General features: G+C 36.3%; 1 long non-coding RNA gene across 4 annotated transcripts in view; it reads left to right on the plus strand.

Annotated features, from left to right (window-relative positions):
* The window catches only part of LOC310885786, a 246893-nt gene that overhangs the window by 124782 nt on the left and 99456 nt on the right, over positions 1-22655 (plus strand). For all 4 annotated transcript variants that reach the window (XR_014574974.1, XR_014574975.1, XR_014574976.1 and 1 more), the window contains exon 3: positions 12633-12699. This is a non-coding gene — a long non-coding RNA (uncharacterized lncRNA). The remainder of the gene's footprint in view (positions 1-12632; positions 12700-22655) is intronic.

Here is a 22655-nt window from a genome sequence, read left to right on the forward strand (position 1 = left end):
CTGCCTGTGGGCAGCCCCCGCAGGCTCAGTTCGGGAAGGATGGCATCCCGTGGGAGGGACCCCACGGGGAGCAGGGGCAGGGAGTGACCGTGAAGGAGCAGCGGAGATGAAGTGTCAGGGACTGTCCGCAGCCTACATTCCCCTGTGCTACTCATGGGGAGAACATAAAAGAGGATGCTTGGGGGGGGGGGGGGGGGGGAGGTGTTTGTAGCTTGCTTGCAGTTTCTTACTGTTCTAGTCTGCTAGTGATAGGCAATAAATTATTTTAATCTCCCTACACTTAGTCTGTTTTGCCCATGATGATAATTGGTGGGTGATCTCCCTGTCCTTATCTCAACCCTTGAGCCCTTTTTATCATATTTTCTTCCCCTCCTCCTTTGAGGAGGGGGAGTGAAAAAGAAGTTGTGGTGGAGTTTATCTGCCCATCAGAGTGGGCAGAGCAACCACAATGGTTGCATGGTTGTTGTGATTCGTCCAATTAGACACAGAATGCTGAAGTATCAAGAAACACTGAAATATGTTCCTTTACGTATATTCCAGCCTCTGCTGATGCTCTTTGGCTAGGATCACCAGGATCCATAGAACCTTTGAATTGCTGGTTCAGTGCAGCTGTTCAGAGGTATGAAAAATTCCTAGGACAAATTAGGTTCTGGATATATCTGGGCTCAAGTCCATTGCAGATTTTTGCCAGAGCTTGCTGCTATTCTTTACATTGATCTAATTATAAAGCTTTGATTATCATACTGATTTAGTGAAGCTATGCCTGTTTCTCCCAGAACATATTTTGGTTCAGTGATTTCAGATGGAGACAACTGAAGAGAGATCTCACAGGCTTGGCCAGAAGGTGATTCCCCTTTGATGTTGCCACAACAATGCCAGTCTGATTATGCTATGCATGAATACATAAACTGCACAGAAAATGAACTGAGTCAAGCCGAAGTCTTGTAAACTTTACTAGATGAGGAAGTCTGACACAGCTTTTTGCCAGCAGCTGGCAAAAACATCTTTAGAGCAAAGATCAGCTCAGATATCAACTGGATTCTAAAAATGTGTCTGCATATAACCAGAATAAATGAAATAAATATTTTAGGTCAGTCTTGTCTGTTTTTTCATGGAAAGGGTGGCTTTGTCTTGTGTTGCTTTTTTCCATAGTATTATTAAGTAGTTTATCATTACTTTTTTTTTTTTTTAATATTGTTAAATTGCTAACTTTATTGAATGTTTAACAACTCATCATTTGGGCTAAAATACTGTAATACTGATGGGCACCCAGTGCTGATATTAAAACACAAAACATAGATTGCCGCCCTTAAATAGGACACCATTTATTATCATTCTACAAACAAAACAATTCCAGGTAAATTAATTTTGGTCATGTAATAAGGGAAAAGTGGAGGTGAGGGAAGGACAGACAGTCTGCTGTACAAGCTAAGTTGACTGGCACTGATGTATTCAGAGAAGTTGATGTTTTATCAACCGATTATTGTAAACGATGTTTCCAATTTTTGACCAACTATCTTGCCTACGTGTCCTGTGTTTTGCAGCTATAAACAGCAGAAGTATGTGTTAGACTTCTGGCCATTCCACATGGAACAGCAGTACCCCACACTGGATTGACTCTTAGACAGTGTTGATACATAAGAAGGTCCAACGCTTAGTTTATCATAGCTGAGGAGTTACAAATTAATACAAGCTTCTGATGCTCATTTTGGCCTCCTGTAAAGAAAAATTCTTAACAACTTCTCTTAGAAGAACTCTCTGTGTATTCTTGAGTTCAGCTTAAAGGTTAAAGAAGCTTTTCTGGAGTTATTGTCATCCGCTGAATGCAGATCTCTTCTTTCTCCCTCCATCTCCCCACATAGAAGTACTACTGGGAAGATTATATGTATACTAAACTTGCCCACCCCATTCCCTAAGGGAATATCTGTATAAACAGGTAAGGAGCTCCAATGTAGATACAATAATCTCCATTCAAATTAGGGAAAAAGAAAACTCTTCAAACTTGAAATCTTATTCCCAAATCTAACCTGGATAGGGAGAAGGAAAATATACTAGTAGTTCAGTAAGGAATGCTATTCTGTGATAAATATTAAATTTATAAACATAACAAGCAAATTTTCTGTGTTTAGCATTAAAGAATATCACATAATTTTATAACTTTTATAACTTTCCCAAGAAATTGATGATTTTTTTAATTGAATTATTTGCACAGTGTTTGCAAAGCTGTTTTTGTGAGATGTAGAGTGCCATGATTATCATTGTTTTTTTTCCCTATACTCAAAGATGGATAAAAATGAAAGTAGTCCTGAAACACATATTTATCTTCAATCCAGTATAAAATCGCTAGCAGGTTTAATGACTCAGGAAGACTGAGTGAAGGAACTGACCCTATGCTGTAGTAGGTGTGTTGTTCCAAACCTTCATTTGAAGTGATTATTGACACCTGAGTGTCCTTAAAAGAGAACCCCTTGTGCTCACCTCTACAATTTGATCAGGATTTGAGTTATTTTTTCCCTTTTCTTTCTAGGCCAGATATAATTTAGATATATATTTTCATATATATACTGTGAAAATGGAAATGCATGTTTTAAGATTTCAGTGAAGATACTTAGAATTTATTTGCAGTATAAATTTCTCTGAGAGTCTGGAGGAAATTAAGAATCCCCTGTGACTTTTAAGGTGCAAGAAGTATTTGGAGTTGAGGATTTCTGTTTTCTTTTGCTGCTGGCAAGCCTTTTTCATGTTTTCCAAATCCAGTTTGGCTGTTATCCAAGACCCAGTGTTTTTCATCACAGGGAGTCTTTCCGTTACCTTCTACAAGTGTTGATAAAGCTTTTTTTAGACTTGGGAATTAACTGTGCCTCCTTCTGAGTTATGTTACCTGTGTGATAATCCATAGCTATGGAAGTTCATAGCTATGGAAGCTTTAGAAAGTTGTCACTACATGAATGAACTTACTTGAAATTCCTGAAGAAATTCCTGGAAGAAAACAATATGCTATCTTTGTGCCATCTATTACATGTTACAGTGAACATTTAGGTAAAATTTTATTTCAAATATCAGATATTTTGTAGCCACAATGAACTGAATGAAGTCTTTATGACTACCAGCAGAGACCAAGCTCCATTATTGTGTAATCTGTAAAGGAAGGAACTCTATCAGGGATATAATTACCTGTCATCTTTAATTAAACAGCAGTACTGTGCAGAAGCACAATCTCTAAAAGAAAAAAAAAAAAAAACTACAGAGAACCAGTACAGCTCATGCTAGTGTTCTGATAGCTTTGCTTGAAACCGTTTTCCAATCTCAGTAACGTACTGCAAGAGAAAAGTAGTTATTCTGGGGAAGTTGGAAAGTTGTATAGTTTTTCTTGAATATATTAGGCTATGAATATTATCTATACAGTGGTACTGCATAGCAGAGTTAATGAAGCTATTAGCATGATCTGTCATGCCAGAGAAGATCCTGAAAATAATTAGAAAGTGACTGTGAATATTTAGATAGGGCACATATTATATATGTCACGTTCTCTTGTAGAGGATACAAGTTTGCATTGGAAAAATATTAAATGACCTCCAGCAACTCCTACCCTTAAGTCAAGAATGTAGACTTCGTGAAGTCTGTTATGCTCATGGTGTCATACTGTTTTAGTAAAAGGCATGAGCTTCTGTGATACACTCCTTATAAGATGTGTACAGTATTCATCCAAAACTATACATATATATATATATATATTTTTCATTGTCATAAGAGAGATGCAAGCATTTTTTTTCCAAACAGATTTGGCAGGCACACGTTCATAGACTTCTACTTTTTTTTAATCACATATGTAAACTAAGTACTGTAAAAAAAAAAAACACAAAAAACCAGAAAAGACAAATTTTAGATGGATAGTATGTGCAACAGCTAATGGAAATGTGTAGGTTAAACTGAAAAATGAAAAAAATAATAAGGGAAATTAAGGTTGATGCAGGATCAACAAATTTTAATAATAACTGTTTAGAATGTTGGTTCCATTAACAATGATAAATTGCAAGTGTTCTTTTCATTATCTGCCAGTTCGGATCACCTTACCTCGAAATGATGGGAAGAAAAAGCAAATTGGTGAATATCATTACATCTTTTCATTGTTTTACTTCTAACCGCAGACAGAAATTGTAGTTAACTTGCTCCACACACTTCAGGATTATTTACTTAAAGTTGCTTAGGGATACATGAAGATTTTAAAAATCTATTTAAGGGGTACTTGGGAGTGAAGAATTAATTAGACCATTTCCTGTTTAGATGGTAGACATTAAAAGACAGTGTAGGATTACACTTTTACGTATAGTGAAACAGAGCTTAAATTCACTGGAAGAAATGCTAACCTTCCAGAATTAAATGAAATGCAAACCACAGTAAAATTCAAATTCTTGAGGACTGTGAAACTCAGAGCTATGGGGTCAATATTTTCTTTAATTTTAAATGATTTTAAGATAATTCATTATTTTGATTGTAAAACAGTGTATAAAAAAAAAAATCTTACAGCAGGCATACCTTTATCAAAACGTAATACTCAGAGGATTATGATATCCATACAGGAGAATTTCCTAATGGTGTGGTCAGATGATCCCTTTGATTGCATTAACATGTGCTTTTTAGTAACCTTTGCTTTGGCTAAGTTACTGTAAATGATCTCTGACCTCCTGCAGTGCAAAGAAGAGGTTTGCTTAAAAACAATGACAAAGGAGGCCCCCTACAGCTGGCCAAACCCTGTTAAAGTCATTCTGAAGATTATTACCATGGTCGTAGGCAAGTGTCTGCTCCATACATGTCGGTCTCAATAATGTCTGTCTCTCTCTCTGCTTTGTAGTAGTAGTGTACAAGTTATGCAGAAGGTAACAGAGGAAAAAATGGGGTGTTTTTGCACCAGTATTACTGAGATAATGCTGGTTCAAATTCTGCTTCCAACTCTGTTGTAGTACAGGTATTTCTTCTACCTTTTAACATATCTCAGTGTTAGGTTTCTTCTGTAAAATAGGTGTAAAAATACTGCCCTAGAGCACAGAAGGACCATCAGCCCATCAGTTCTTAAAAGATGGATTTGTTTTTGATTTGGAGTAAGGGGGTAAAAAGCCCTAGAAGAGTGCATGAATACTAAATAGCAACTATAAACACAGAAATACCGATATGGTAACGTACAAATCTTTTATATTCCTCTTGATGTTCCAAGGATGGTTTATTCAAGGCAGACAGATAATTCCTGATCAATGGATAAGTTATAGCATAAACATGTGCCACTAAACAAAATTAATTAAAAAGAAGCAAAGGTCATTCTCCATAGCATCCCTATGGGTACAGTGAAGATAAATACAGGAAATTAAATTTGTGAGGTGGGGTTCGTATATTAGTTATTATAGCTGCATTTTTTTAATTTTTTTTTTATGAATGGAAAAGAACACCTCTGTAGGCCAGTAAATAAGAATTGCCTGTACTAATAATGGACTTTAGGCTTAGTAGTGAATTTGCAGGCCCTCCAAACTGGAGTTTGTCAACCTTATTTTGCCTGAATTCGTCTTTTATTGCCTTGGAGCTTTGTTATAGCTTGCTTAGGTGTAATAGTAATTTTCCTAAAAATCAGTTGGCTATGCCTAGTTTGCTTTTCACAGAATTACAGACTCATGGAGGTTGGAAGGAGCTCTGGAGATCATCTGGTCCAACCCTCTGCTCAAACAGGGTCAGCTAGGGTAGGTTAGCCAGGATCATGTCCAGTCAAGTTCTGGATATCTCCAAGGATGGAGACTCCTCAACCTGTCTGGGAAGCCTGTGGCAGTGTTGGGGGGAAAACAAACAAACAAACAAAAAGTTGTATGCTTAAATGGAATTTCCTATATTTTGTTTTTCTTTCCACTTTCTCTTGTCCATTCACTGGATACCTCTGAGAAGAGTTTGGCTCTGACTTATTTACTCCTCTTAGTAGAAATTCATAGTCATTGTTAAGGTTCTCCCTGAGCTTTTCTTCTCTAGGCTGGACAGTCACAGCTCTCCCAGCTTCTCCTCATATGACAGATGCTCCAGTCTCCTTATCATCTTTATGAGCCTTGTCTCACTCCAGTGTGTCCATGTGTCTCCTGTAATGGGTCACTGAGCGCTAGACCTGGCACAGCACTCTAGATACGATCTCACCAGAGCTGAGCAGAGGGGAAGGACCTCCTCCCTCGGTGCTAGCAGCGCTCTTCCTGGTGCAGCCCAGGAGGCTGTCAGCTGCCTTTGCTGCGAGGATGTATGGCTGGCTCGTGGTCAGCTTGGTGTCCACCAGCACCACCAGGTCCTCATCTGCAGAGCTGCTTTCTAGCTGGTCAGCCCACTGTGTGTACTGGTCCCTGAGGTTTTTCTTCCCAAGGTGCAGGACTTCACATTTTCTTTTGCCTTGTGGTATAACCTTGATTTTAACACAGGCAGTAGCAAGAAGTAGTTATTCTGTCTAGACTGAAATGTTTGTGGTTTTATCATAGTGATGTAGTGTGGAGAAATACATTCCTGGTCATTTAGCCAAGTCCTTAAATGTGGGGATATAGAATACAGTGTAGAGGAGTACAGACATGAGATGGCAGGAAAAAGGGTAACAGGCTGGCACTGAAGATACTAATGGTCAGTTAAAGATACACAGACCTGGAACTGAGTACAGACAGTTTTAGGACAGTACAGAAAAGAAAGAGCAGCATCCTACATATGTAAAGCATGCCTTATCAAACATTTGGATGCAATGTCTGCTTGCAGGCCTGTGACGAAGGAGGAAAAAAATGTGTAAATAAATAATCAGAAATTTCCCCAAGCAGATTCTAGAGGGAGGAGGAAGAAGAAATTGTGGACATCATACTCCTCCCAGAAAGTGGGACTGAGGATGCTGAGGAGTCACGGTACACCTCCCACCCCACACGTTAAAGCAATTGATTTTAGGATCCAGAGAAGGCAGTGAAGGTCTGAAGAAAATAGTTATAGATACTAGGCATGTGCATACAACAATTTTAACTCTATTCTTAAGACTTTTTCTGTAATAGTATTCTTTTTTTTTCCCTGTTTTTGTAATAATTAGATGTGAATTAATGCTACCAGATTGAACTATTAACATTTCAGGCATAAAAATGGTAAATACTTGACTTTATATGTAAGGTGTGCTTTTAGCCCATAGCTAGATTTTGACTGTATCACCTCTCTATGATCCTTCTTTATATTTAAAAGTCTCAGTTGGCCCAAACCACTGTTCAGAGAAATAAAATAAAAGCCTGAAGGATGGCTCAGGCCAAGATCCCCTTTCATCTCTACCTGAAAAAGTGTGGTTACATAGTAGTGCTTTCATGTGCCTCCCTGTAACCCTAACTTAATATTCTCTCAGTTGCAGAAGCATGCTCTATGTAATTAGTGTCTGTGAGGAGAAAGTTGCATGTTCTCTGAAGAAATTATCTCTGCTACTCTGTCTGTACAATTAATTCTGTATTGACATGTAGGAATTCAAATCCTTAGCTCTTTCTCTGCTGATTCAGGTTTGAAGGGAATTAGTATGTGTTTATACAAAGTTTGTAAACTCAATCCCGGAGCAAAACTGCCTTATTATGACTTTACATCTTTTTCTTTTTTTTTTTTTTCTCCCCACCTCTGGCAGAGGAAGTGAGTCATAGGTGGTTCCTTAGCAAGGAACACTGTGTTAGATGAGAAATCAGACAAGAAGTCACTTAATATACTGCATTCATTTATTCATTCAAGACAATAAATGTTGTCCAAATGTCACCACTTGCTTAACCACCATCAGGACCTAGGAAACTTAGCCACTTACTTACAAACAGTATCGTGTTTAATGCAGGTGCTGTCACTGTTACTTAATACCAAAATAATTACTGCAGTAACTGCCACACGTGCAAGTAGAAGTACAGATTAGTGAAAAGAACAAGCTTTATTTAACCTCAACAACCTTTAACTTTGTCACTGAAAATAATCACAGAAATTATCTTTGCAGCAATAGATAGTGGGTGATAGAAGAAGTGGATGGTGTTAGCTCATACGTTTTGAGAAAGCTCTGCATCATTTTTGGCCTAAATAAAGCCTTCATTCGCAACTGAGTTGATGTGCTTACTGTTTCCATTAGAGTATGGTCTCTCCAGAATTATGTCATTGGCAGAATAAATTAACCATTTTTTTGCTTTCACAAAAATGCAAAAATGTAGCTTGATTAGATTTACATTTAAGAAAGGAGGGCTGTCTATGTCACAAGCTTTTCAGTGCACTTCAGATGAAGGGCTTTGAAGGGCTTTATTTAATATATACTCCTTATCAAATAATACTCTATCTGTGTATCTTATAAAACACTTTAAAAAAATGTAAAAAAAAAAAAAAAAAAAGTGAACTAAAAAAAGAAGCTAATTAAAGATGAAGGCTAATAATGCAAAAGAGTAAATGTGGAGTTTAAAGTTACACTGATCCTTTGTATTTAAGGTAAAATTGGTGAGGGTGACAGGCTTTTTTTTTTTTTTTTTTTTTTACACGGTGTAATTTCTACTACATTTTTCCTTTTCCCTCTGTTGAATTCTGATCTCAGTTAAATTCTGTTTCTGAGACATCCAGAATAAGCTTGTCCTTGTTTTGTATGCAAGAGATGATTAAGATAGACTTTCTGATTGAACAACAGATATCACAGCAGGTTTGGAAATATCATCCTGCACTGCATAACTGATTAAAATAAAAATATCTAATGTCAGCCTTGTACTCATACCCCGTCAAGTCTTTTCCCCAATGTTCTTCTTACTACTGAATATTTCACTGCAGTCTGCTTTTTCAGAAACAAAAGCACGCAAGTGAGGTCCCTGAAGAAAACACTGTTTGAACTAAAAAAATCCTTAATGCTACCTACATCCATATGAATGGAGAAAATGGTGTTGGCTTTAACTTCTAAGGATATGAAAGTATACGGAAATTTGCAGGTAGAATCTAGAATACTTATGTGTTTGAAAACATGTGAGAAACAAATATACATTACTTCCAATATTCATCACAGTAGAATGAATTATGATGGAGAAAGTGGGTAGGGGAATGAAAATTAAAATCAGTCCACTCAAACTGAGCAGTAAACATACGCTACATGGTGGAGATAATAAAGAATATGATTCCTCTATTGTCTATAAAAAATGGAAAATAAAAAAGAAAACTATTTCAGTATACTAAAAAGGTTAAAGACTTGTTTTTTTTAGGGGTAAGACATGGTAAACACAGCAATTGAATTACATCAGAGGATATCCATTCCATGCAGTGAAATATATTATGCAAAGGCTTTTGACCTTTAAGAAAATATGTTGATGATTTTCCTCTGCATACAGAAAAATGTCAGCATAGGTGTAAATAAATGTCATTAACTTTGTTTTTACATTCAGAATATATCCACAAGGACCAAGATGTGCTGGTATTCAGACATCTGAAAAGAGAGCATTCAAACCACTGATTAATTCTCCTAGTTTTGCTCAGGCCGCCTCAGTGACGGCAGCCTCCCACATTATCAAGGAAATAGGTTCTTAACGGGCCTGTACAGTATGAGTATGCATGTTGTCTTACCACAAAAACTGCATGCACTGCATGTATTTGTGCCATGTTCTGAAGAACTGCTCTCCCAGGGACCTGAAAAAGTCCACTTTCAATTTTCTATTTCTTCAAATATATATAGAGAAGAAATTGAAAATGAAGAAATAACACCGTTTGCTTTAATATAGAAATTATTTTATAGGTACCTATATTCCTTACCCTTTAGAGGATGTTTTTACTGGCCAGAACCTCATTTGAATGTTTCAAGTTTCAGAGTATGCCTCTATTGTAATCAAAGCTTAATAGTCCATAAACTGACTACCTGGATATTTCCATGATCACATTTCTACTATCTAGTTGCTATTGCTGACTGAAGAAGGGAAATCTAGTGTTCTTAAGATGCCAGGGAGAGAAGGTGATTGTAGGTTTTAAGAGACCTGAGCTGCTGTCTGTCCTGTTGTTCCACATATGTCTCTCTCAGTCCAAGCAGGACAAACCAAAAATACCTTGTTTCAAGAATCCTCCAAAGCCCCTGTATATTTTCACCATTTTTAATTTGGAATATAGGATTAATTTCATTATTCAGTAATACGCTGCAATCAAGTAGCATAAGGATTGTCTCCCACCCAAAACAAAGTTAACATTGGTATTCAACTTTTGAACATTTTAAAAATCTATTTTGTTTCTTAGTTTTTCAGGAGTGTTTCTGAGAGTAAATGGTATTGCTTTAGTAATAACAATGGGCAGAAATACAGGCCTGCATGCAGCTTTGGTTTCATCAGTATTTTCATGCAATTTAATGATGATTGATTGCATAAATTTTGGGGAATTGCAGGCAGTCAGCATAGTTAAAAATTAGGTCATTTGTATAGATGTAGGAACCAAATTTAAGCATCCAAGCTGGAGAAAAATTCATGAGTCTGCTTAATTACAACTTACATACTAGCCTGTCCTGGAAAGCTTGAGGTTCAAATGGTGATCCTGTAGATGCCTACCTCTTGTTCGGATCTCTTGATTTCAGCAGCAGTATAGACACCAGTAAGCAAAGCTGTAAGTGTCTGCAGGACTGAATCCATAATTGAAATCTCCTAAAGTACATCAGATCATACTGGGGCTCATAATTCTGCTCCTTCCTGATACACGTCGGTAACTTACAACATGCTGTCATCCTACATCATTACATTATGAAACTGTTTAAATACTCCATGAGTTTATTGGTAGAACTACATTGCGAATTTTTCTTTAATAGATCATTAACACATTTTGTGCTGTACTATTTAGAGATTAATAAGTGACTCGATGGAATATTTTATAATAGCTACTTTGCAGCCATTTATAAATTGTTATGTCAATCAGTATATGATTCAATACAGATTTGTTTTTTAAATGTGTTATGAAAAAATATTTTTATAACCCAGCCTAATTTTTAGATGTTAATAACCAAACCATTCACTCTATACCAAGAGTGCTTTCTGCTGTGAGTATGATAGCTCTGGAAGTAATGCATTTTACCTTTGCTCTCTATTTACATCATGTAGCTTATGCCATTTTCGAGGAGACAAAAGCAATAGAAATATGCTGTCTAGGAAAATTTTGGGGCTCTAAAGGAGTCATAAAATCACTAGGCAGTGTGATGTGGTGATAACAGTAGTGTGATGTTGGTTGGAGGACAAGGAGATGAAAACGGAAATAATGGGAAGTTGATTAGATCCTGCAGGATAGTGCCACACACATTGATACATGTGTGTATATGCATATATATTACATCTGTACACACATGCATACACATATGCAGCTATGGGTGAAAGTTACCAATTTGTGTGCAGAGACACTCAAAAATGCATCAGTGATTTCTGATCTTTCTGAAACTACTCCACATTTTAACTAATATAGCTATTCTTAATTCTAAAGCATACAGTGGTTAGTATGACTTTTAAAGAGGTTCAGTCATGTATCACTTTCTTTTTCTAGATGGGGCATAGGACTTTGGCCAGGCCTTACCTATTGTACGTCATTTGGTGGTCATGAAATCAATTAATTTATGTTGGCTTAAAACACAGATTAAAAATATTGCTAATGGACATAGTGAAATAAGTGGTACTGACACTAAGTGAATGGCAAGTTTAGGCTCTGCTAAACTGTACAGTAAAGCTGGTTTTGGAAATAACTTAGGCTGGATGTTTTTTTAGGGTTTAAAGTTGTTTATAAAAAGTCCTTAAAGGTTTTAAAGTCTGAGTTTGGTAAACATCAGAAAGTTAAGCTTAGCTGAATTCTTTGGTGTACAACCAATCTGGGAATTGCATGCTTGAAGAATACTTTAGAGAATTTGTTTTAATGAGTGTTGTGTGACTATCCATGCAGAGCAGATTGGATCAGTAAAGTTCAGTGCCATGTTCTTCAGTGTTTTCATTCAGAGAATTTTGAGTACACAGTGGAAAAATTTTAAGGTAGTAACCTTCAAGATTTATGTGAATATTATGTTTTATCCTTCCTTTCAGTCTTCTGAGCTCAAAGGTGCTGCTGCAGAACATGACAAATCAATCTGCAGGTTAGATATAATCCCAAAGTGTTCAGTGGTGCTGAACTTCCACATAGGAGTGCTGGCGAGGAACATGTTCTGCCGTTCTCTGCCTGGTTACAGAACTGTGCTGTATTCATACAGGAGAGATACTGGCTTTGATAGCTTATATTTTTGAGCAGGTTAAGGTTGTTTGTTTGTTTGTTTCTTTGTTTTTGATGAGATACTTTTCTGTTGAAGAAAAGCTAGTTCATCAAAATCAACACCTTTCTCAAGAAAAGGTCAGCTTTAACAAATGTTCCGCCTTTAGGAAAAAATATCAAAAAGTATAGAAGCTGCAATTTTCTCACTCTAGCAGACTTAGAAATAAAATATCTGTTCAGAATCTTATTGTGAAGTTCAAGGTAATATGTAGTAAAATACAAACATTTTAGAATTAGCTGAGCATTTTCCTAATAGAAACAGAATTATGTTTTATTCTTAGTTCTCAAAAGTGTCTCCTTTTTACTGTTCTCTATTGTGCAGACTTTCTTTTTTACATTTCCCACATACCTTTGTAATTTTCCAGTTATATTCCATTGGAAACATCCAAGTTTGGTTAAATATCAGCAACAGAAAACAGGATACCTACCTAGGTAAGTGGCCTATCAAGCATACTTAATTTTATCTTTGGTACAAGGTCATACACAGTAATCACTGTTCAATATTGCTTTGAGTTATTGTTCTGGAGAGCATGTTTAACATCTGTGATGGCTTTATGTTCTTTTCCTGTCCTATAAGATCTACAACAGAGGAAGAGATTTTTGATCTCTTAGGAATAGCTCTGGTTTTTAAAATTTATTTCAAAGTATTTGATATAGAAAGCAGGGTTATTCAAAAGAATCCTGAGTGGTAAGTAGAAAATAAGGAAGCTTGTCCTTCCAGTCCAAAAAAAGCTAAACTGTCACACAGATGAGTTTAGCCATCCTGAAGGAGTTCCCTTGCACCAGAGAACAGCATGACAATTTGAATCATAATCTTGACCTTTAAGTAGCTTTTCAAATCACTTGAACTAGGAGCACAAGGATCTTTGAAGAAGAATCTTAAAGCCTGAAACTTGATTCCAAGCAGAGGTAACAGATGACAAGTTGCCTGGTAGTATCCTCTCAGTGCAGAAAGTGCAGAAAGATTTGTCTTAAGGAATGCATCATGTATGTAGACTAAGGAAGAAATGATGAAAGCACGAATAATGAAAAGTAAAAGAGGAAGCTTGTACTACATTTTGTCAAGATCACACTTCAAAAAATTATTTCACTGAAACTCGTGAATAAGAGAGGGGAAATCAGACGTACATGAGCCTCAAAGTGCTTGACAAATATCAGCTACAAGCTCAAACTACTGTTTTGAACAATTTCTCTGTTTTCATGGTCTGTTACACTTCATAATTTATGAAGAGGAACAGAAAAGGTAACAGAATAAATGATCTGGGCTTTGTTTTGAGGGATTAAACTTTTATGTGTTAAGAAAAATAACATTGGCCAAAACCAAACAAACAAACAAACAAAAACTCTAAAGGAACTGTTCAGGTATCATTCAGTGTGTAGCTGATCCAGCATTACCAATATACTTTCAATATGTCAAAATAGGAGTTCTTGTAGCTGAGGGCCAGGTGCAATTTTGTAAGAATAGGCGGAAATGAAATGAAGTTTTCTTTTAAGTTATAGACAAGATAAACGCTGTTGATGTCTTGATTTTTTTTATTTTTTTTTTTTTTATCTTACACTAGACAGGAAAAAGGACATTTAAGAAATTTTCATCTTTATTTTATTTTATTTATTTTTTTTCCCCTCAAAACTTTTCACTCTGCCACTGTAAACTTGCTTACTCTGGCATGAATTTATTATGAGAAAAGGTTTGGAAAACTGGTGCAGTGTTGTACCAGAAATACTAGATGAAACTTAAAATTTATAATCACAGATTTAGTAGACGACCTGTTCCTTTAAACACTAGCTACTGATAGGTTTGACTTAGCAAATACCACTTAATTACAAATTAAATGCATGTTCCTCCACATTAGTTGATAATTATGGTTAATATAGTAGACCCAAAAGTAATTACCTTCAACAAGAAGAGAGGTTGTAGAAGACAAAAATAATCACGTATTTACATGTAACAGGGTGCATTCTGTGTTAATCTTCTTCCACTATCTACTACTTAACTTGTAAATAAATGATCAATGATTTCCATGCAAGAAAGGACTTGCTCAGTATCTTTTCCCTATAAAAGAAGCATTATAGATTTATATGGGAATAAGTTCACTAAACAGAAAAATTAAGAAGGCAAACAATGCATATAGCCAAATTAAAATGAAGTGTGGGAAAATCATTAAAAATTAATGTGCCTTAAATTTCATTCTAAGTTATTTACCACTCATGGTAGTTTTATTGCTAATTCAGGAAAACAAACAGATGAACTAGGAAGAATAAAGGCTTTATTTTACCTATTTTACACCGTGATATAAAAGAAACAGCACTGAAACGCACTCTGTTATTGAGAGTTAGAGTCAAGACATGATACGATATCAAGGTGATATAACAAATCCTTTGAACTCATGACAGAGCAATTGTATGTGATTCACAATGTGATGCGGTGTCATGTTGACAGACTTGTTTTGTTTTTATTTGCTGTACCTTAGAATTTTATTAGCCAGTAAAAGATTGAAGGAGCAGATTTTGCAACAGAAAGCAGCTGTAAGGATGGGTTCTACAATCCCAGGTTGATACTCAAAAACAACATTTCAGTGGATAAGTCCTTCTCCTTAGAGACACAAAACAAATGAATAAAATCTTGACCCTTGGAACACATCAGTCTTTGTTCCAAACTTGGAGGGCAAGGCCATGGCCTGCCAGGTAATGCAGTGCAGCCAGGTTGCAGCAATGAGCAGAGTATAAGCCATGCCGAGATAGAATAAATATCAAAGTGGCATAACAGGAGTGGAAACTAGTGTTAGTGTCAATAATTGGAATTAAGAAGGAAGTACCAATGACATCATACATCCATTACATTGAAATAAATTGTCAGTGTTGTCATAGCATTCCTATTGCACACGTATTTCAGAAGTGGCAATAAGATGGAAAATAGCATTTACTATTGAATTATGCCTAAGGTGAAGGTCTGAAGTGGCCTGTTTACTTGTGGCCTGAGGAAGACTGGTGGAAGAAGACTTGTGGCCTGGGTAACTTCTTCAGTATTGAGGAGAATTCTATGGTCACTTCCTTCCAGGAATGAAACAGGAGCTTACAAGGCTCTCCAAGCTCTGGTTTTCACCTCTGTCCCCACTGCCTCTATAGATAATCCCCATTCTGGTCAGTCAGTCAATAATGCTTTACACCTGAAGATTAGGATCTTGGACTAGAACTGTTGCTACAGAAGAGGGGGCCCTGAAACACAGACTTTCAAAGCAGTCAACACCCTGTGCTTCCCATCAGGGCCCCTAAATGATTTTGCTCAGTGGAGACGAGATGAAAGGAACTGCCAGTTATCCTCAGACTCCTTGATTTCTTTTCTTTGTTAATTCTGGAAGTTTTTCAGATTTTAAAATTTCAGAAAGTTTTATCTCTCAAACAAGCAAGTCAGATAGATTTTCAGATTCTGGACTAAAACTAGCTAAACAGTAATCTCACTTTCTTAAATATTACTTCAAATGAAGGTGATTACTAAGGCAGAACTATTTATAAAAAATAGCCTTGTAAATTTAACCTGTCCTTTGAATAAGAAATGCTTCCTAGATACTTCTGTGATTTCCTTAGATTGCACTCTATATGTAATATCATAATTTAGATTAAAATTATTTAGACAATCAAATCAGGACAGAAGTTTACATGTACTTTGTTGATGCAGCTTGTATGTTTATAGATCTAATATGTATGTTGATGCTTCTGATGCCTGAATAGATGCCTTAAACAATTTCAATAATTAAAAAGGGTGTATCTTATGCCAACTTCCGAAGAGGTGACTGAATTTTAAGTGTTGTGTGAATACTAGCAGGAGTGCACACACTTTCAAATACTTGTTATAAAACTTAGAATCATAACCACCAGTGTCAGTCATTTTTCATTATGAGCATGTTGGCAGGTAATTTTTGATAGTGTTCATTGAACTTCAAGGTAAATACTAAATTTTGGAAACAATGCAGATATATGAGCCTGAAGGGCCATGACAAAATGACTTGTCCTGCTATACTTAGGTTTAAAATCAATACTAGTTTCAGAATATTATTTGAATACGTAAGTATCTTCTCAGAGATAATCATATTTGTGGCCATAATGTGTACATTTCCTTAATTTCTCTACATACACTCAACCTTGATACTATTTTGTTTCTTCATGATAAAGTAAGTGTATTTAGTAAGGTGCTAGGAGCCTGTTCTTTTAAAGAAAGAAGTTTTGTTTTCAGACACTAAAAAGACAGTGTTGGAAGCTGGCTCTGATTTTTAATATTTATTCCTGGCACATGACTTTTCTGCTTGGAGACACAGAAGGACCAGTACACTCAATAAATTAAATAACTTTGGTTAGTCTGTTTGAGACTGGTGATGACTTTTTGCTCTTCTGCCTCAAGGGGTATTACTTTTATTTCCTCAGAGAATTCATCTACTGGACAATGGATGCTAAAAACACAGTTGACAAGAAAACAGTAGTGCCCCTGGTGCTGCCCTGTTCTGTTCACTAGCTCCCCACGTAACATTTAATCTAAAGCAGGCTTTGCATATAAAGTTTACAATACAAGAGAATATGAAAACTTGTTTTTGTGTGAATATGTCTCTTCCCCTCCTCTTAGTTCCTTGGCATTGTCCACTTCTTGAGGAAAACTAATAGAGACGAAGTAGAGATTTCTGAGCCACCTGTTCCTGGAAATTGAAAGTTTCTTCCAAGAGACAAACAGAATCACTGTCACCTTTTTCATTGTTTCCCTAACCCATCAGTGCCCACTTCTTTCCTATAGATTAGAAGAAACCTCTGAAGGTCATCTGGGGTCAGAGACTCGAGGATGAATCAGATTGTTTGATTAATCAAGTTTTGAATAGTACAATTTATAAAGATTTGATAACATCTTTGGGCAATCTGTTCCAGTGTTTGAATACCCTCACAGTGATTTATTTCCCTAATAACTTATTGTACTTTCCTGTGTTGGAACTTCTATGTGTGGCCTATTGTCCTGCAATGTGAATGTCAAATGAATCCCTGTCTATTTTGAACAAAAATTATCCTGTTTCTTGGGAAAGGAAAAAAAATGGTAGTTAAATGTGATGTCTACATTATTTTTTACTGTGATAGTGACTTCAAAGTCAAAGACAGGAGTAGGGAGAAAAACACTACTGTGACCTCATTGCTACTTTTGACAGATAAATAGCTGAACTTTCTAATATTCTACAAGCCAGTAGGTGCCTTCACTTCATGTGTCAAAATACAGACTAGCTGGTGCTTCTCATCTAATTGCAGTACATTGAATCATTCAAATCATTCATATATAAATTTTTGAAAGGAAGGCTTTTGGCAAGGAATTTTCTTATCCACAGGTAATATTTACATATTTTTTGTTATTTTATTAGTTTTATTCTTCTTATACCTAATAAGGAGTAAAAATTCTCAATACTTTATCAACTGTCTCACTGAATCATTCAAACTGACCTGTATTGATTGATTTTGTAGTTGTGGCAGCATGAGAATTTTATTTGTCCATCTATCTAGTTCTGTGTCTTTTTCTCTTGCACAATTACTACGTGACCTTTGACTATGTTAGGAAATATGAGTATTCACTCTGTGTTGATGTGAATTGTTGGTATTGAAACACTGCGCTCTCAACTGTGAAAATATAATCACAGCTATCAAGCCTTTTTGAATGTTGATGGGATATACACAATGCTCGATACATACAATAAAAATAGATCATTTGTGAAATATTTCCACTTGGAATTTGCTTTCCCTAAAGCATGTAGTATGTTTGTAGAAGTTCAAGAGATTTGTCGAGTCATACCGATTCGTACAAGGAATGATAATAAACAGTCTTTTTTTTTTTCTCTTCCATATCAGAGAACAGGGAAAGTCATTAGACATGAATCTGTAATTACAGACTCAGATGCAATGCCATCATATCAGATTCCTCTGACACCTGTTTTCTTTCATTCATCAGATTAAATATATAGAAAACATACAGTACAATGGAAATTGAAAATAGTATTTGTTCCTCTTCAGTGATCTAAAGATTGCCAAGTGTCTTTTTAAAATAAAAGTGGTTTCACACTTTTATTTTATCAGGGATTTTTTAGTTTTTCTTTTACATTTCACTAACCTACCACATTTCCTCCACAATATTTTGGCTTTCTAACTCCTGAAGATTATGTTAATCTCTAGGAAAGATATTCTGCTGTCCCTGTTTGCTACTATGAATGCTATATTTTCCCATCTCTGTGTTAAATGTTTCACCTTACTCTGTCATTGTATTTCTTACTGAAGTGTATGAAGACTTTTTTTTTTTATTTTGAAGCTCAGTTGCATTTTTTTATTGAAACTGAGAAGTCGAAAACATTATGTATCAAACAACTTGCATGTGCTTTTTGATTTTGTATAACCACAGAATTGATTTTCAGCCACAAATGGAAGTATAAGATCAACTTTCTCTTAAAATATTTTCCATTGTTTGTTCATTAGAGTGCTAGTCTAAGTTCAGAATTTGGAAGGTACTCGGGTTCAGATCTGGTTTATATTTGCAAATTTTTCTTGCTGAGCATTTTACGTCTCTTTGTGTTTCCATTTTGATGTCCCCCATCTATATATAGGATTATTATTAAACAGTATTATCCTGGTATATTCTGAGAGGAGCAACAATAACTTAGAACTCTAGCAGCAAAGATAGAGGTGTTAGAATTTAGCATTTGTAATGAAAATTGATTGCTAAAATTCATGTATTTTGAATATTCATGTGAAAACATATTGTATATTTAATACTTATCCAGTGAAAATGCAGTCAATATATCATATAGATATATTTTAAAAACATTTGAGGTGAATATTATTAAATTTTATTATAAAATTATTATTATAAAATGCACAGTTACCTATAACCAACATTTGCAACTGGAGGAAAATAAATAAAATGACCACCGTCTTTTCTTTCTTTCTTTCTTTCTTTTTTTTTTTATGATACTTATGAAGAAAGTAAATATTTGGAATCCAGAAAATTTTAAAATCAAACACCTTCTCTTTTATTGTCTAAAGTGTTGATTTTGCAGCTGCAGTAGAATGGAGTAGATAGCCAGATTCATATTTTCTTCAGCTTTCCAGAATAAACTATACAGATGCTCGTCAGTTACAGATGTTACAGGCAGAAATAGCACATGTACTGTCAGGCTACTGAACACAGAAAATAATTGCTGTTCAGTTTTCTAATAACTTAGCATTGTTATCTTATTTTTTTGAGTATAAGTTTATCAAGTAGAGCATTAAATCACTTTCATTTTTATGAGGATTATATCAAAACACCAACAGTAGTATTCTGTATGACTCCAAGTCTTTTGATATCTGATTTTTCAAAAACTTATTCAGTTCTTTGTTTAGAAACCTGTTACCCAACAAATTTTGTAACCTTTATATCTCTGTATACATCACACTTCTCAAATGCATTGTTATTCATTACTACTTGCAATATCTCATATCTCTTAGATGATATGTTTTTTAAGTTGTTCCAACATACAGCAATTATTTTTTCCCCATGACTCTGGACAATTTATCATGAGGCTTATCCACCATAGTGTACAGTAATAGCTCAGATTTTTTTATTTTTTTATTATTTTTTGGGGGTATATTCAGCATTTTCTCAAGATTCCAAGAAAGGACATAGAGTTTTTGTGGTTTGTTTTGATTTTTTCTATTTGTAGCCAGTGTTTAAGTTGCATCAATTTTTAACATATCCTTACCTTTTTTTTTTTTTTCCCTAAAATAAGTAAAAAGATAATGTATTTCCAATATTAGGTGTATATTTGGTTGACTTCATCTAAGAAAATCACTGTATTGGAGCCACATTCTGAAAAGCAGATAAATCCTTTGTACTGATACCAGTCCCACAGCAAATATCAAGTAGAGCTTACATCACCTCGTGTAAGATTTGAGTATGATGGAGAAATGTATGCTAATTCTGTTCAGTTCTTGAAATTTTTGTAAAAACTGTTGTTAAAGAGGTTGTAGAGAGGTGATGGTTGGTCTCTTCTCCTAAGCAACAAGCTATAGAACAAGATGAAATGGTCTCAGGTTGCACCGGGGGAGGTTTAGGTTGGATATTCAGAAAAAAAAAAAAAAGTCTTCACTGAAAGGGTTGTGAGGCTGTGCAACAGGCTACCCTGGGAAGCAGTTGAGTGACCATCCCTGGAGGTGTTTAAAAGATGTGTGGATGTGGTGCTTAGAGACATGGTTTAGTGGTAGGTTTAGCAGTGCTAGGTTAATTTAACAATTGGAATAGGATTATGGACTATGATTTTATAGGTCTTTTCCAACCTAAACAATTCTATGATTCTATGAGATAGGTTGGAGGATTCAACAAGTGAAGATGTATTTTTTCATTAGAGTCCTCATACTTACTAACAAATGACTCTTGAGAGGTGCATATTTTTTGTAGGAGATTTTATTATTCCAGAGTGGGGTTTTCTCAGTGAGGGGTTCTAACATCCTCAAGGAACTGGCTGCTCGTGGCTTGGACTGGCGTACGCTTTGTTGGGTTAAAAACTGGCTGGATGGCCGGGCCCAAAGAGTTGTGGTGAATGGAGCCAAATCCAGTTGGAGGCCGGTCACTAGTGGAGTCCCCCAGGGCTCAGTGCTGGGGCCAGTCCTCTTTAATATCTTTATCGATGACCTGGATGAGGGGATCGAGTGCACCCTCAGTAAGTTTGCAGATGACACCAAGTTAGGTGCATGTGTCGATCTGCTCGAGGGAAGGAAGGCTCTGCAGGAGGATCTGGATAGGCTGGACCGATGGGCTGAGGTCAACTGTATGAAGTTCAACAAGGCCAAGTACCGGGTCCTGCACCTGGGGCGTAACAACCCCAAGCAGCGCTACAGGCTGGGAGAAGAGTGGTTGGAAAGCTGCCTGGCGGAGAAGGACCTGGGAGTACTGGTTGATAGGCAGCTGAATATGAGCCAGCAGTGTGCTCAGGTGGCCAAGAAGGCCAACAGCATCCTGGCTTGCATAAGAAGCAGTGTGGCCAGCAGGTCTAGGGAGGTGATTGTCCCCCTGTACTCAGCTCTGGTGAGGCCGCACCTCGAGTACTGTGTTCAGTTTTGGGCCCCTCGCTACAGGAAGGACATGGAGGTGCTCGAGAGAGTCCAGAGAAGGGCAACGAAGCTGGTGAGGGGTCTGGAGAGCAAGTCTTACGAGGAGCGGCTGAGGGAGCTGGGGTTGTTTAGCCTGGAGAAGAGGAGGCTCAGGGGCGACCTCATCGCTCTCTATAGGTACCTTAAAGGAGGCTGTAGAGAGGTGGGGGTTGGTCTGTTCTCCCACATGCCTGGTGACAGGATGAGGGGGAATGGGCTAAAGTTGTGCCAGGGGAGGTTTAGGTTGGATGTTAAGAAGAACTTCTTTACTGAAAGGGTTGTTAGGCATTGGAATGGGCTGCCCAGGGAGGTGGTTGAGTCGCCATCGCTGGAGGTCTTTAAAAGACGTTTAGATGTAGCCCTTAGTGATATGGTTTAGTGTAGGACTTGTTAGTGTTAGGGCTGAGGTTGGACTAGGTGATCTTGGAGGTCTCTTCCAACTAGACGATTCTGTGATTCTGTGAACATGTAAACTCTTGAAAACAATGGTAGTTGTGTCTACATTTACTGATTTCATGGTAGTGATTGCAGTCTATCAAACTTAAGAGTTTCCTTAGCAGCTTAAGAAAATTGTCAGTTAGTCGCTCTTTCTCATTTATGATGTTCAAATATTTCAGGAGATACTTCATTATTAGTGGTGGTCATTTTGGACCAACTTGTGACATGAACAAATATTTATTTGGGAAAAAAAATATCTAACTTGCAAAAAAATAGTTGGATGAGATTCCCTTCTAAATGACTGCAGGAGGTTGTCTAAAAGACTTTTACTTGCAACAAATAATCTAATCGCTATTCCACAATAGTGTCTTCTAAGATTCTTTTGCTGTAGTATTTAATTTTATGGGACTACCAGACTTTAAAGGTTTTGAAGAATATTTGCTTTTCTAGGCACTTCAAATTATGTTATTGTAAATATTAAAATTTTAACTTCCTTGCCACTATCATTCTTTCACATTTTTACCTTCAAAAATTTTATTGCTGTCTTCTGTACTTGTGACTACCTTTTATGATCCATTTTGAGTTCAGACATTTTCCCGATGTCTTACATTATGTGGCCCCCTGCTGTCTTGTAATACTGCAAGGTACGCAAGGTAATCTCTATAAAATGTGCAATAGCAGTAAACAGCAATCAAAAGAGAATCACTGTATGTATTTTTGTGTCTTGTTTTTCTTTTTTTTTTTTGTTTTGTATGACAACTTATTGGAAACATTGATTCAACTGCCAAGCCTAGGCATAAGATGATGAATAA

The sequence above is a fragment of the Anser anser genome (assembly GCF_964211835.1).
Source record: "Anser anser genome assembly, chromosome: 1".
NCBI lineage: Eukaryota > Metazoa > Chordata > Aves > Anseriformes > Anatidae > Anser > Anser anser.